At 35.6% G+C, this 17,606-nt stretch overlaps 1 protein-coding gene and 1 non-coding gene across 2 annotated transcripts in view; one reads left to right on the forward strand and one right to left on the reverse strand.

Moving 5' to 3' along the window:
• LOC138709447 (beta-1,4-glucuronyltransferase 1) overlaps positions 1–17,606 on the reverse strand; it is a 630,527-nt gene that overhangs the window by 400,737 nt on the left and 212,184 nt on the right. The gene's annotated exons all lie outside the window — the stretch shown is intronic.
• Positions 6,327–6,398, forward strand: TRNAD-GUC (transfer RNA aspartic acid (anticodon GUC)). The gene has a single exon. It is a non-coding gene; the product is annotated as a tRNA-Asp (tRNA).

The following is a 17,606-nucleotide window of genomic DNA, read 5'->3' on the forward strand; positions in this document are numbered from 1 at the left end:
AAAGTTCCTGGCTCACGCTTAGCAACCTTCACCTTCCATAGGAAATGCTGCCCTCTGTGGAGTAACAAATGAGTTATGGACTTTGTTTGTTATGCAATGAATAAATCTAAGTTTTCTTCATCCGAAATTGCATTAATCCACAAACTGATCACTGGTGGACCTGGTCCACTCTGGTTGTGAGCCCCTCATATAATGAGGCTAGAATCATAATTTTATACTTTGTACGTTATTTTCATATGTATGGGTAAATTGTTTTAGATTGGGAGTTACTAACTTTATAATTACAAATTATTGTTTTTTTTTATCTCATTCGTTTATTACTTTCTTGTTCCAAGGCCGTGGACGATTGGAGCAAATGTTTGGTTATCACCCGGTTTAGGTCAGTGTATTGGACCAATATCCAGCTATCATCGAAATTAATTTGAGGATCTCCAATGAGTAGGATCCAGCGAAATATGGATTCGTACGCCAGCTATAACGACTGAGGAGATCACAGTGCTGACACACGTTATCCCCACAATGGTTGGATGATCGTTGACCTCTGCTGAGGGATGTGGACGTGAGGTCAGCAGTGTGCTGGTCAGTCTTGGCCCTCCATGAGCTGTCGCTCCATGGATTTAATGATTTTAAGGCTAATGAGATATAGGCCCTATATAAAATAGAAGTATATTATCGAAAAATAACTGAATATTGACATCCACAACCTATATATATTAAAACCAATGGTTATAATATTAACATGATATAGCCTATGAAAATAATTTTTATTGATCTTAAAGTGATAACTAATTGTAACACAGAAAAAAAAACTGTTATGAAAATGACTTAACTTAAGGGGATGCGCGACTGAAAAATTACAGTTTTTGAAGAAATGTCATGGTTTTTTTTTTATTTTACTCTTCATATGCTAAATTCCAATGCTCCATAACCACAACCTGTGTTTCAGCTATAATATGCACTATAAAAAACATAGAAAACTCTTGTTTTAGATTCCAAAAAACGGATTCCAAAAATAAACGTGTTATTTTCAAATTTTATTTTTAAAAGAGTTATTTCTTGACTTAGATCATTGAAATTTTCCTGATTAAGTCATAATCATGATCATAATATGCTGTTAAAATTTCAATACATTATCTCTTAAAATGTAGAAATTAGAAAATTCAGTAACGCATCCCCTTAAATAACATTTCAACGGTTTCCAAAAATAAACGTGTTATTTTCAAATTTTATTTTTAAAAGAGTTATTTCTTGACTTAGATCATTGAAATTTTCCTGATTAAGTCATAATCATGATCATAATATGCTGTTAAAATTTCAATACATTATCTCTTAAAATGTAGAAATTAGAAAATTCAGTAACGCATCCCCTTAAATAACATTTCAACGGTTTCCAAAAATAAACGTGGTATTTTCAAATTTTATTTTTAAAAGAGTTATTTCTTGACTTAGATCATTGAAATTTTCCTGATTAATTCATAATCATGATCATAATATGCTGTTAAAATTTCAATACATTATCTCTTAAAATGTAGAAATTAGAAAATTCAGTAGCGCATCCCCTTAAATAACATTTCATTTCTTTTCTTCACCCCGCTCCCCTGATGGAAATAGTGGGGCACTGTACAGAGTGTCTGATTTAAGCCGTTCATTTTTGTTCAAGCAGTCAAAAAATTAATCCAGACATGTGGGAGGTATTTAATGGTTTCGCAGGGGAATCAAGGGTATTAGCCTATAATTTTATGTTAAACATTTGCAATCACTCTGTTAATTACTTATTATCTTTCGGCTTTCCAACGTTTTTTCTAGTCGCGTTATTTTACGACGTTTTATCAACAACTTAGGTTATTTAGCGTCTGAATGAGAAGAAGGTGATAATGCCGGTGAAATGAGTCCGGGGCCCAGCACCGAAAGTTACCCAGCATTTGCTCATATTGAGGGAAACCTCGGAAAAAACCTCAACCAGGTAACTTTCCCCGACCGGGAATCGAACCCGGACCACCTGATTTCGCGGCCAGACGTGCTAACCGTTACTCCACAGGTGTGGACGTATACTGTGGACAAGCGACAATACAGTATGTGTAAGATATGTATTAGCCTAAATGCTATAAGAAAAGACAACTACAATGAAGAAGTGGGCTACTGATATTGGTGATTAATTATAAAAACCATGATTAAACTGTGTACAAAAGATGTATATGAAGTGTATTACGAGCAAGTTTCCATTTCCTTTCTTGCGTCTTCATTCCGAACTTCCATCAAATTTTACATGGTATTACAGACGTGGACAAATTATTAGCAAAATTGAAGATTTTTATTACATATTTTTACAAAATATGATTCTTCAGCTTAGAATACAGTTGACATTTTTGCGTATTTCGAAATTATTAGCAAAATTGAAGATTTGTATTGTATATATATATTTTTTTAAATTTGACTCTTCAATTTGGACTACGTTTGATATTTTTGCATATTTACAAATTATTAGCAAAACTGAAGATTTTTATTATATATTTTTTACAAAATTTGACTCTTCAATTTGGAATACAGTTTACATTTTGGATATTTCCAAATTATTAGCAAAACTGAAGATTTTTAGTTTATATTTTTACAAAATTTGACTCTTCAATTTAAACTGCAGTTGACACTTTTGCATATTTACAAATTGTTAGCAAAATATGAAGATTTTTATTATATATGTTTACAAAATTTGACTCTTCAATTTAAACTACAGTCGACATTTTTGCATATTTCTATCTATTGTAATGATAGAAATATGCAAAATTGTCAACTGTAGTCTAAATTGAAAAGTCAAATTTTGTAAACAGAATTATCATAAAAATCGTCAATTTTGTTAATAATTTGTCCACGTCTGTATATTTTTCATTGAATAATTCCCCTCTTGTTTTGCATTCTCATGTAATTTTTCACGAAACTTTGCTTAATTATATGTTATTTCGTACAATTTACAACTATTCGTTTTCATTTTGTTACCCTGTAATCTTAAGTGTATCTGTAACAGAAGGAAGTTTCAATGATCATAAACTTGACTCAATACGAGGTAGACTATACTTAAACAATTTTTCCAGTCACATGACTCTGGCCAGCCCTGGAAGATGCTACGTACAGTACATCTGCAGGTTAGATGTCCCAGTTAGGAATCGTGTTCTGAGCAAATGTCACGGTGCGACTGCACCCATCCGTATCGCACGCTCCTCAGCTACATTGATCGACTGCGTACAAGACCCTGATTGCACTTTCTCATTTCCGTCTTTATGCGCTGAGACGTCAACATGAATTATTATTATTAAAGCAGAAGGACGGGAAGGAAAAGAAGATAAAAGGGGGGAGGAGGTCCAAGAAAGAAGAAAAGGAGAAACGTGAAGAGGATGACAACGAAGAAAGGGAAAAGGGGTAAGATGACAACGAAGAGAGAGAAAAGGGGAAGGATGACAACGAAGAAAGAGAAAAGGAGATGACAACGAAGAGAGAGAGAGAGAGGAGAGAAGAGAGGAGGATAAGAACGGAGAAAGATAAGGGAGGATGATAACGAAGAGAGAAAAGGGTGAGGATAGCAGAGAAAGAGAAAGAAAGAAGCACGATAACGAAGAGAAAGAGAGAAGAAAAGGGGAGAGATGACAACAGAATGGGAGTATAAAAGAGGGATAATAACGAAGAGAGAAGGGTTAAACGGGATGACAACGAAGAGAGAAGGATTAAAGTGGATAACAAAGAAGAGAGGAGAGTTAGAAAGGATAACAAAGACAGACGAGGGCTACAGGAGATGACAACGAACAGAAGGGGTAGAGAGGGGTGACAACGAAGAGAAGAGGGTTAGAGGGGAATGATAACGAAGAGAGAAGGGTTAGAGGGGAATGACAACGAAGAGAGGAGGGCTACAGAAGATGACAACGAACAGAAGGGGTAGAGGGGGATGACAACGAAGAGAGGTGGGTTAGAGTGGATGACAATGAACAGAGGAGGGCTACAGGAGATGATAACGAACAGAAGGGGTAGAGGGGGATGACAACGAAGAGAGGTGGGTTAGAGTGGATGACAATGAACAGAGGAGGGCTATAGGAGATGACAACGAACAGAAGGGGTAGAGGGGGATGACAACGAAGAGAAGAGGGTTAGAGGGGAATGATAACGAAGAGAGAAGGGTTAGAGGGGAATGACAACGAAGAGAGGAAGGCTACAGAAGATGACAACGAACAGAAGGGGTAGAGGGGGATGACAACGAACAGAAGGGGTAGAGGGGGATGACAACGAAGAGAGGTGGGTTAGAGTGGATGACAATGAACAGAGGAGGGCTACAGGAGATGATAACGAACAGAAGGGGTAGAGGGGGATGACAACTAAGAGAGGTGGGTTAGAGTGGATGACAATGAACAGAGGAGGGCTACAGGAGATGACAACGAACAGAAGGGGTAGAGGGGGATGACAACGAAGAGAGGTGGGTTAGAGTGGATGACAATGAACAGAGGAGGGCTATAGGAGATGACAACGAACAGAAGGGGTTGAGGGAGATGACAACGAAGAGAGGTGGGTTAGAGTGAATGACAATGATGACAACGAACAGAAGGGGTAGAGGGGAATGACAACGAAGAGAGGTGGGTTAGAGTGGATGACAATGAACAGAAGGGGTAGAGGGGGAAGACAACGAAGAGAGGAGGGTTATAGGGGATGACAACGAACAGAAGGGGTAGAGGGGGATGACAACGAAGAGAGGAGGGTTATAGGTGATGACAACGAAGAGAGAAGGGTTAGAGTGGATGACAATGAACAGAGGAGGGCTACAGGAGATGACAACGGACAGAGGGAGTAGAGGGGAATGACAACGAAGAGAGGAGGGTTAGAGGGGAATGACAACGAAGAGAGGAGGATTATAGGGAGACAATAAATAGAGAAGATTTAGAGGGGATGACAACGAAGAGAAAAAGAAGAGAAAAGGGAAGAGATGACAACAGGTAGAAAGTAGAAAAGGAGGACGACAACTAAAAGAGAAGAGATAAGAGGTGGATGACAATGAAGAGAAAGAGAGAAGAAAGGGGAAGAGATGATAAAAGAGAGAAAGAGTATAAAAAAGGAATTACAACGAAGATAGTAGAAAAGAGGGTGACAAAAAAGAGAGAGGGAAAAGGATGATGATTGTCTTTCAGAAGACACTAGTTACAACTGTATAGCTGTAATACTTAAGATTATCTTAAAGTAACAAATTAAAAGTGTATCAATCGTTTACGTACGTTTACACAGAACTGCACGCATTGTATTCTTCACCTGACGTATAATTAGGAACATTAAATCCACACGTTTGAGATGGGTAGGGCATGTAGCACGTATGGGCGAATCCAGAAATGCATATAGAGTGTTAGTTGGGAGGCCGGAGGGAAAAAGACCTTTAGGGAGGCCGAGACGTAGAATGGAAGATAATATTAAAATGGATTTGAGGGAGGTGGGATATGATGATAAAGAATGGGTTAATCTTGCTCAGGATAGGGACCAATGGCGGGCTTATGTGAGGGCGGCAATGAACCTCCGGGTTCCTTAAAAGCCAGTAAGTAAGTAGGCCTAAGTATCAATCGTTTACGTATATCATCTATGTTACGGCTACATTGTATTCAGTAATATTAAGTGACAATAGGATTGAGTTTTTTTTATTTTATATTTCATTTTTCTACGAAAATGTTCCTTTCACACTTAGAAATTTGATATTAATAGGTTTTCGCCTCTAAGTCTTCTTTGAGCTGCAAGAGTGATTTTTACGTAGGCCTGCTTCATATGTTAGTATTGCATCCTCTTTCACAAATTTGCCTTATCTCGGAACTATATATTTAGATGTTCAAAGTGTTACATTTGCATGCAGTTTTCACAAAATCCAATGAAAATATTCGTACATGTCCATGCATATGCTATCAGAGATCTAACGTTGAGAAATCTTAAGTATCTTCAAAATCAAGAACAAAAGAATATATAGATTATATGGGAAATAAAAGATACGAATAGATAGACCTAAATGTCTGATTTCCAAAAAGTTATTAAACCAAAATGTAACCTAGATAGCGTGAATTTGACAAGGTTAAAACATTACCCGTGAATCAGAGTTCATAAGAAAAAACGAACTTGCTGTATAAATGTAATATAACTTGTAATGCGCAAGGAATATTTTGACTATATCACAAATTTCCATTATTAGTATAAAAATTACGGTAAAACCTCGTTAATCCGGACCCCGATAAGCCAGACTTCGCTTAGTCCGGACAGGCAAAAAAATACGAGTTTGGATAAATTAAAGAACCTTGAAAAATTGGATCGGTGTCGGTTAGAGTTCCCGGGTAGCTCAGTGGTAGAGCGTTGGTACGTCAAACCAAAGGTCCCGGGTTCGATACCCGGCTCCGGAACAATTTTTCCCTCGAAATTATTCAAATCAACTTTACAGGGTGTTATACCTGAAATATTGATTTGCTTAAAGAACCTTGTTTTAAGACTTACTTTTATATATTAGAACTATGGAATGTTTTAATGTGCTTTCTATTGTTCTTTTGGGTTATTTCAGTTAATTCGTACTTTCTTTAAACCGGTCAACTTATGCCCCCAATTAGTTCGATTAACGAGGTTTTAGTATACTTCGGAACTAGCAGTCCGGTTGAGCTGAAAAATTGCATACATATTAATCTTAATGCGTCTAATAAACAGTTAAAATATGAAAGAAATTGGATTAAAATTGTAAAAGTTTAAAAACTCCTAGTATCCCTTAGCAAATGCATTCTAAATAAAACAAATATGGCAACATAGCAGTCTGTTTCACAATTTGCTGCGTTTGCGCGTTTATGTAGAAAGAGAGAGGATCTGTTTACTTCAGTATTCAGTGTGGACTTAATTTGTTCCAAGCGTAAAGAATTCTATACAACAGAATGGTTTACTTGTCAAACAATTAGTCACTGACGAATGGACGTCTGTTTACACGTGTACTTTGATTACGTCTGTGTATAATAGATCAAAGAATTGCACAAACAATTATTTGGATAATTGTAACCGATGAGAACGAGACCAACAGGACTACGCAAACGGAATAAATCATGTTCGTAACGGACATAGATCTACTCTTGACAGTGATGGATGGATACTCGATGACGATTGCTACCGATGATGGCGACTGATGATAAAAACATTCCGACAAAATAATATCATACAGAGCGTTCGCTTACATATAATGTAGGTCGACCGGGCGGCGCGCGACCGGCACGTAGGCCATGCAACACGTGGCAAGCCGTCTCCCGCACCAGTGTTGCGAATTCAGCGGTTTTCCCGCTAAATCTAGCTTTTTTGGATAACCGTCTCGCGGGTAAAATTATATTATCCCGCTTAGTGGGAATACTAGCGGTTTTTAATCTTTGAATTATTATTATTATTATTATTATTATTATTATTATTATTATTATTATTGTGAACGTTACTTACCGTATATACCTGACACTATAGGATATTGCTAAAATACCTTTCAAATACCTTAGATTTATAGTATGGCGTACTGGAAATTAGATGTGATTACTGATAGAGCTAGGCCTATATGTCCACCCAACTCGTCCCAAATACATACCTTACTTATATAATAAAATGGATGTGCGTGAATGAATAACACGGTCATATTTCGTGAATGTGACGTATTTGAGGGAGAAAATAGAGGGGGTTTCAGTGTCGCCAAATAGTAATAAAACTACACACCTAATCTAACCTAACCTAACCTAACCTCTCACGTAATACTACACACCTAACCAAATCAGTCACATAATACACACCTAATCTAACCTAACCTGTCACATAATAGGCCTACCACACACCTGTAGTAACATTCCTCAAGTTTAGTATCATTTCGTTTGCATATGTTGCCATCCCTGCTAGATGCCGTGCTGGGTGTCACCTAGTGGAAGTGGATCGTGATATCGGGGAGAAAATTTCATCATTACATTTAATTCGTTCACTGTGTGTTTTGTAAAATAACGAATGTGTTGATGTAGTGATAAACTTACGTGCAATAAGAACTGAAATGTGTTGTGACTGTGACAAACGTATTCAAAATTGCTTTATAGCGCCATGTAGGCAATGATAAAAGTGTGCAATATTCGTTATATTGGCGGGTGAATGCTCTACCTTGACCTATGACTGTTATTATTATTACTCGTATTATTATTGCTATTATTATTATTATTATTATTATTATTATTATTATTATTATTATTATTATTATTATTATGGTATTATTAATAATAATAATGTTTTATTTTCGCTGGCAGAGTTAAGGCCATAAGGCCTTCTCTTCCACTCAACCAGCCTTAATCAATACAATACATAAATTTAAATTACAAATATTTACACTACACTTAAAAGATTCTCCAGCAATATTCTTCACTACACATTTATTTAAATTTAGATAAATCTATAAGGTAAAGTAGTAACTTAATTTATGAGCTAATTTAATTCAATGAATTATTATCAAATAGATAATCAATACGGATTAAAATCTAGAGATTTTTCTTAGAAAATCGCGGGTTTTGGAAAGCCATCTAGCGGGATTATATGAAGAAGTGTTGGCAACACTGTCCCGCACGCCCGGCAGTCCCGTTCAGTCTCTTTGTAAGAGTGGTTGTATTGATGTTAGATTGCGTGTTATTCTTCTGATTGTGTTAGTGAAGTGTTTAGATTTAGACTCAAGAGTGGTCTTTCGCTGCTGTTGTATGTAGAACAGTAACATCTGGTAGGCCTAATTTTCTTGCAAAACGTATTTTTACCTTTCCGCAGTTACTCTTTTTCAGATAAGTCTCTACCATGGGACTCCTTTGTTTTAATGTAAATTTCTGTAGTGCCATTTGAGTAAGCTAATCTAAACACTTCACTAACAATCAGAAGAACAACACGCAATCTAATGTCAACACAATCAGTCCTACATATATACTGAACTAGACTGCGGAGACGGTTTGCAGCGTGTTGCATGACCTTTGTGCCGGTTGCCAGGGCGACCTATATTATATAAGCGAACGCTCTGTACTAATACAGGGTGAGTCACGAGGAAAGGTACTATGGTTTAAGGGGTGATAATACTAATTCTGAAAAAAAAAAAAAGTTTATATGAACGTATGTTCTGTTCTTAACGGTTTCGGAGAAAACTAATGGAAACAATGAGGAACATGAAAAGTGCATGTGATACTTAATTACTTACTTACTGGCTTCTAAGGAACCCGGAGGTTCATTGCTGCCCTCACATAAGTCCGCCATTGGTCCCTATCCTCAGCAAGATTAATCCATTCTCTATCATCATATCCCACCTCCCTCAGATCCAGTTTAATATTATCTTCCCATCTAAGTCTCGGCCTCCCCAAATATATTTTTCCCTCCGGCCTCCCAACTAACACTTTTTATGCATTTCTGGATTCGCCCTTACGTGCTACATGCCCTGCCCATCTCAAACGTCTGGATTTAATGTTCCTAATTATGTCAGGTGAAGAATACAATGCGTGCAGTTCTGTGTTGTGTAACTTCCTCCATTCTCCTGTAACTTCATCCCTCTTAGCTCCAAATATTTTCCTAAGCACCTTAACCTTAAAGTGCATGTGATGATAAATTAAAACATTGTTACCGTATGTTCTGTTTAATTGTGAACTTTTCTTTACAAAACATGTTCAAAACGTCCACCGTCAACTTCAATACAGTTTGCAGTTCTTGTAGACGGCTGTTGTGTTGCTGATCTAGGCTGACGTGGACATTCCTTTACTAGAGCACAAGCATGTAAAATGAGAGCGAGAAGTTTCCACTTTGCGCTTGTAGAATTCGCTCTTAAGCCAACTCCACGCACAGTAATTCAATGTAGTAATGTCGGGTGACCTCGGTGGCCAAGAAATGAGTCCACCACGACCGAACCAACGCCCAGGATAAGTTTCATTGATCCTACAACAACCTAATGTCGTTTTAGTTGTGTTCGCATCTGAGTGCTGATGAATGACATGAGACTGACGCCCGTGATTTTAAAACAGCCGTATGTCACATTCTGTTAAGAACAGGGCATAAGTTCATAGAAACTTTTTTGTTCTGAATCGCCAATATTACCACCCCTCACACCCCCTGACTCACCCTGTATATGAAGCGATTTTTCGAGATAACAAAGTAGTTTATTCTTTTCTAGTAGGATAGCGCCATGGTTAAAGTTGGATTGACATTTTGTTGTTTGTCTCCGACCCAATCAAGACTGTTATGGCGACATATACAAGCCGACATGTCGGTATCGACTCACAACCAACTTACTGAAGATAACAAAGACGTGACTGACAGCAACGCGTACGGGGCCATCATCTAAAATAACAAATGTTCCTCCATGCACGGTCTAATAACGCGTTCAATATTTCCTGTTGGAAATTCAGACGAATTTCAACAATATCATCCAAGTTTACTGACGTCAGGAATCAAAACATCAGGAAATACTGATGATTCACTTGCACAACTTTCACTCTGTGTACATAGGGAATTGTGTTTGTTTTACTTCAGTGCACGATGTTCATTCGTTCCTAATGACTGTGGAGAGATAATCAAATGGTGTAGTGGTAGTGCATTTGCAGGAAGCGAAGGAAACGGCCGTACTCTCTAATTAAGGTGGCGGTTATCCAGGAGGCACTCTGTGATAAATTTATAACTAAACCGAATATGAAAGCCGTTAATATTACGTGTAGCAGGAGTGCCGAAGAGGAAGCAGAAACTGACTTATCTCGCCTAACCTGCAGTTTCAATCGTTCCACAACAAATTTTAAAAGAAATCCTAGTAACAGTAGACCACATTCATTCATTTAGTGTTCTGCCCAAGGGCAGGTCTTTCACTACAAACCCAGCTTTCTTCAATCTTTCCTATAAGCTGTAAAATCATGCACTTGCATCGCCCGGTCTATTTTTTTTTATTATTTATTATTTACAGTAGAACTTGGTTATAACGACATCCAAGGGACCTTAAACATTATGTTGTTATGAACGAGTGTCGTAGTAACCGAGATTCACATTATCAATCTAGTGAGGTGGAAAATGAAAACTAACAAATTTAATTAGACTTATTCTAGATTTATGTATTGAGTTTTAAGCCTACAATGAACATAATAAAATACACGTAGGCTTACAATTATAAATACAGTATTCTGTATTAAAACAGTTTGTTCAGTACTCACCAAACTACTTTACTTAGAAGTGAAGTAATGAGTCATTTTACTCTGTTGTCTTCTACTTGCCCAATACACACTTTCTAGGGCTAAATTACGTTGTATGTTCATAATTTCAGTTGCAATTTCACTGCTCCCTTCCCTAGCTTCATAGAACATGTTCATAATTCTAATGACTTCTAAAGCGTCACTCACTTCTTTTAGTGGCCATACTGCGTTAAAATGCTTGCACTTAGTGAAAACTTCCTGTCGAAACTGATCTAATACCGCATGAATTCGGGCAGGTTACAATGGGGTGGGGAATTCGCCTGCATTCCAGAGGTCTATGACAGAAGGAGACTGTAAAGAATTTGTCAGGGTCAGATTTCAACAAAGTATTTCTTAAAATACTTTGGTTCTTAGAAAATCTTATTCAAAACTGTGGTTGAAAATGACGTTATATGCGACGTAGACGCATATACGTTTGTCGTATTAAGCAAGGTAGGAAAGCATATGTCTTGTGGGGAATTAGTTGGGACCACAGAATATTTGACATTATAGGCGAGATGTCGCACAAAACGAGGTCGCTATAACCAAGTTCTACTGTATTTAAATTTAAATATACAGAATACAGAATATAATTACCAGTGGCGTAGCATGAAATTTTGAGCAGGGGAAGTTAACTCAAGTTGTCATTCATGCAATATGAGAAAACGTATTACAAAAATACAGTCTTAAAATAAATAGTAGTCAATGTCAAGTCAGCAGTCGAAGATTGGTTGGAACATCGTAAGTAACACCAACAAGGCATGACCTCAAATGATACGTAGTAAAATATGATTTCACGGTTTACACATATCTCTTAACAAATAGACACGTATACGTATAACATTAGCTCACTCCCTGTCATACTTAGAGAAATCACAATATTAGTATCATTACGTAAGTATGCGTCTGTCTTTTGGTTGTGTCCTTCATTGACAGCAAGGGAGTCGGTCATTTGTTTTTTAAATCACACTTTTGTTCGTAAGTCAGTCTTGATAATAGAATTGTCCTAAAAATTCAAGTAAATTAGTGTCAGGAACCGTTATTTCGCTCATTATTTATTATATCAGCCACAATGCACACTAACACTTCAACTGAACACAACTGACGAAAAGGGATAACTCGGAAACTACTTATTTTAAATGTTAAAGCTAGCTTCTTGCGATCCTTGCGACTATAGGGTAGTTTAGTTAGAAAGGGATGGAAAATCTGCGGGGTGGATTACACAGAAGAAACCAGTCTGCTTGGAAGCTGCTGGTTGCAGGCTTCTTCTTTCCTGCTGCATCACAAATCATCCTGAGTTGCCGCATCACAATATTTAACGCGTAAATATAAATTCTATTAAAATTAATAAATACTTTTCTCCATAAACTGCAGGTTTATTATGAAATTATTATTAACTGGGGAAGCTAAGCTTTTTAGCTTACATTGACGCTACGCCACTGATAATTACAACTATGGAAATAGAAATAAAATAATATAATCAATATAAAAAGGGAGATACAGTAATGTTAACAAAATTTGAGGACCGAATGAGCAGCGCTTGTGTTCGATCGCAGTTCAGATATATTATTAATAGACATATAAGAGAATATACAAAGTAAAATAAAATAGAAACTAAAATTAAAATTACAGCTACAGTGTAATTATATAATCTAATAGGCCTATATTAATATAAGAGGAATATAGAAAATGAAATAAAATAAAAATAAGAAATAGAAATTAAAATAACAGCGGCAATGAATTTATATAATATAATATGAACATAGAGAAGAATAATATCGTACGTGAATAAAGTAGGACAATTTATAAAAAAATATATAAATTCCAAAATTAATTCATACACATAGGCTATAAATTTATTTAATCAAATTGAAGACATTAACACGTTTCTAATTTTCTTGTTATACTTTAGTGGGTTACATGTTAGAAGATCTGGGTGTAATTTAGCTAAAGAATTACACAAACGAGGGGCAAAATTAATGCTATGCTTTAGACCAGCAGATGTGAGACATTTAGGTTCTACTAATGTTGAATTATTATTTCGTCTTGTGCCATGATTATGTGCCTGTAATATAAACTTATTACGAATTTTATGATGAAATTTTAACAGTATATTTATAAATTTGTTCAATATTAAATAAATTAAATTCAGAATAAATTAATTTAGTTGGATATCGAAACGTTTCTTCAAACAAATTTTAATTATTCGTTTTTGTAGTAAATTTAACAGACTAAGATTGTACTTCCACCCCAAACAATAATACCATATTGAATGATAGACTGAAAAATGGCCAAATAAACATTTCGTAGAACTGTAATGGGTAAGTAGCATCGAAGATTAACGAATTTATAAATTATTTTACGAAGCCTTTTACAAAGATAAGTAATGTGACGAGGCCATTTTAAATTTTGATCAATAATGATACCCAGATTTGAATAGCACTTTTTATGAAGGAAATGAGTCAAAATTTGCTATTTCTGTTTTTATTAGCCAAATGATTAGGCTACTACTTCCAAGAAACATTGATTGGCGAAGAAAGGAACTTAGTCTGACCTTTCCATGTGTCTCTAACATCACCGCGATGTTTATACTACGGTAAAGAAAATAACTGAGATGTTAGCGCGTTTCTTCACTGTTTGGATATCGAAAACATGACAATATATCATTTATAACTCTATTATAGAACATTATTTTTTGATATAGTGTTATACTTGCTTACATAAACATGTGTTTATGCATACAACAATGAATGTATAAGTAATAATGAAGTAATAAGCTGTTTACACAATCATTATTTTATTCTTAAAGTATTTTCATAACAGAGAAAGTTGTGTGCGTCAATGCATGAGCCAGTAATTTCACTAAAAATGACCTCTAAAAGACAAAGACATGATGAACGTTATCAGCATAATATTACAGTATAAAGCAAATGAGAGTTTCTGGACATGAACATGTGAATAGTTCAGGAAGAACTGCCCTGAGCGAGGCCACTCCTTTCTCCCTTGTGATAGGGGTTTTGGGGTTTTTGGAAAGGAATAAGATGGGCTGATAAGGTGTACACAATAAAATAATATATAGAAATATATCGTATAAAGCAAGCAAAATACAATAGTTAAACTTGTGGACTCTGAAAAAAACTGATCTGTAACTTTGATATGTGGTGGCCTAAATTTTTCAAAAAGGATACCATATCGGAAGAAACTTCAAAGAATCCTCCTGAGAGAAAGGTTCATTTCACACCCTCTATAAATAAGGAATTCACGTACAGCTCAGACAGCCCTGGCGTTGTAGAAGCTCGCTCATACATCAAGTGTTATGTAAGCAATAAGTTTCACTTTAAGAAGGGGAATTTACGAAGTTTGACACTAGAACTAACAAAGGCATATCCAGAAGGAAAAGGTCCCATCAATGCCCAAAATATTGAAGACCTTAAGAAACTAATGAAGTACGTCAGTGATGAAGAAATATTTTCATACTCTACTACCACCGGTCATGGCGCACCATGAATGAGACCTACGTCATTTCAAATGTGTTAATTTTTTTACGAAACACGTCCATTTCGAATTAATTTTTGATTCATAATATTATCTTAATATTTCTAATATGTCAATTTAATCAAAATATATGTAGATCTGTGTTGAATAAATATTATTAACTTAGTCTATTTATTTTGTTCTTTCAAAAACGATTTCCAATGAAGAAAGGAACTAAGTCTCAAATTTAGAAATACATGATACCACAAAAGCACAAAATTTTCTTCAAAAGTCTGTTATCATTAAATTCAATCCCATGTTACCTTTATATAATAAAAGTCTTAAGTATTTTATTCTGCTATATGTACATGAAAAAAAATGTTTTAATGCTCTCCTGAAAAGTAGTAAATTTTGACTTAGTTCCTTTCTAAAAAGTGCGATATTTTTTTCATCGTTGGGTGCGCGCTCTCGATCCCGGGATCCTATCCAATCGGTCACGTAATAATGAATAGCTCTAAAGTCGACTTGAAGCAGAGAAAGATCCCTTGTGCTTTCTAGTATCGAAGCCACGACCGTTCGTCACGTAATCAGCTTTACGCCGCGCCGCATCTGCAGCTCTGCGTGACATTGCACGCTGACATTGATTCTAACGATCCGATCTTCAAGAACCGGTTTTCCACGTATCAATAAAGAAACTCGTGTGTCTGTCACCTTTAAAGGATCACGTACGTACGCGATACTGCCGCGGGACTATTGTAGGCGATAGGTCGAGCGTGAATGAGGAGAGAGCACGCTGTCTGCAACACACTGCATTCACTAGCCTTTATATTAATTCAGTTTAAAACTTATTAGCTACACTGGTTTCCTTGTGGTTTCTAGCTAGGCGACTGGCCTTTTAGATTTTCATACTGTAATTTTTAATTTATTACACACTAGCTTAAGATGTATTATCTATCAATATTGCAGTTTATACGTATGTTATGAAAACGATCTTTTTTATATATACTTTCACATTACACGATTATATTCGCACAATATTTTATAGCCTAATGGAAAATTTATTTTTTACATTGTCACATCATTAAGATCTAAACTAAATTCATTTACTTCTAATTATACATATTCACGTACATCGTACACGGTAACACCCGAAGGAGCAAATAATATTAGAGTGCAGTGGAATTACAGTATCCAGTACCAAACAGAATACCAAGACGAAATGTAATAAAAAGTGAACATAATACAATGACAACAAATGCAATACCATACAAAATGGAGCAGATTCATTATAGTTTGTAATCTAATACAGACTGGCATAAGATCTTATTGCTTCGATGTTCTATTACACATATATTTTCGTGGGATATTATTTTTATATGTATGTACAGTAATAGGTTTAATTCTACTAATTCAAACAATTATATGCAGCCTATAATAAGAGGATTATTATCACAAAAATTCTGACGAATTATTTCTTATATTCCTGCAGTTTTATTATGTAACATTTAATTGTGTGGAGACTGGCTTAGAATTATTTAAATATTCATACTGTAGTATTAGCTAAGAACTTAAACATTCTGAAATATGAAAATCGACGTCCATTTTCATGCCATTTGTCGCAAAAATGGTTCGGCTTTAGTCTTTTGGTTATTCTTAGCTAGTAATTGAATATCTAGACTCTTTTATAGAAATACAGTATCTAGACTCTTATTTAAATATCTAGGGTGCTATTCATAGACATTTCGCTAGCCCGCGCTACGAGCGTGCTAAACTAGCCCTGGCTATAGACTGGTTACTTGTACAGGATTCATATTATATCATATCGCTAACACTGGTTTATGAATACGAAAAACGTTAGTTCGCTGATCATCCACCGGAAGCCCGCGCTAAGAATGTCTATGAATACGGCCCCAAGACTTTTATTTTAATATCTAGAATCTTTTATTTAAATATCTAGACTCTTATTTAAATATCTACTTTTTTATTTAAAATATTGACTCTTTTATGTAAATATTTACTCATTTATTTAAATATTAACTCGTTTACTTAAATATTAACTCGTTTATTTCAATATTTACTCATTTACTCATTCATTTACTCTTTCACTTTCTTATTTATTTACCTTTTATTTATTTATTTATTTTGCAAATTCATAACTAAAAAAGTGCTTTTGCATCTACAAATGGCAGTTGATTTCAGTGTTACTATGAATATAATACACATTATATCACCAGACTGAAAAGATTGAGAACCCTTTGCCTCATTGTGGCGAATAAAAGCGTTGCGGTAGACTTAAAGTCTGTATAAAACCATGTGAATGCTGCGATAATTCTGCAAGAGGTCCAGGAAATTAGGCAAAATTAAGAATACGGAACATGCAGTGTGAATCAAGTTGTGAGACGGCAGCAATAGAGCTAAACAGTTAGGTGTATTCTCAGTTATCGGTTTACACAGGACAAAAACGCACATTTTTATTAAAAGAAACTTGTATTATTATTTTTCGATACACTTCCGGTGGATGATCAGCGAACTAACGTTTTTCGTATTCATAAACCAGTGTTAGCGATATGATATGATATGATATGATATATGATATGATATGACATGACATGACATGACATGACATGACATGATATATGATATGATATGATATGATATATATATATATATATATATATATATATATATATATATGAATCCTGTCCAAGTAACCAGTCGATAGCCGGGGCTAGTTTAACACGCTAGTAGCCCGGGCTAGCGAAATGTCTACGAATAGCACCCTTACTTCTTGACACTGAGGGCTTTCAAATCTTTCGCGACTTTTGAATAACCCTATAACTTACATTTAAAAAACCGATCCACCGTACAAATAACCTCTGACGATAACCAATACACTGAAAATATTGTCGCAAGAAA

Source organism: Periplaneta americana, chromosome 11, assembly GCF_040183065.1.
Source record: "Periplaneta americana isolate PAMFEO1 chromosome 11, P.americana_PAMFEO1_priV1, whole genome shotgun sequence".
Lineage (NCBI taxonomy): Eukaryota > Metazoa > Arthropoda > Insecta > Blattodea > Blattidae > Periplaneta > Periplaneta americana.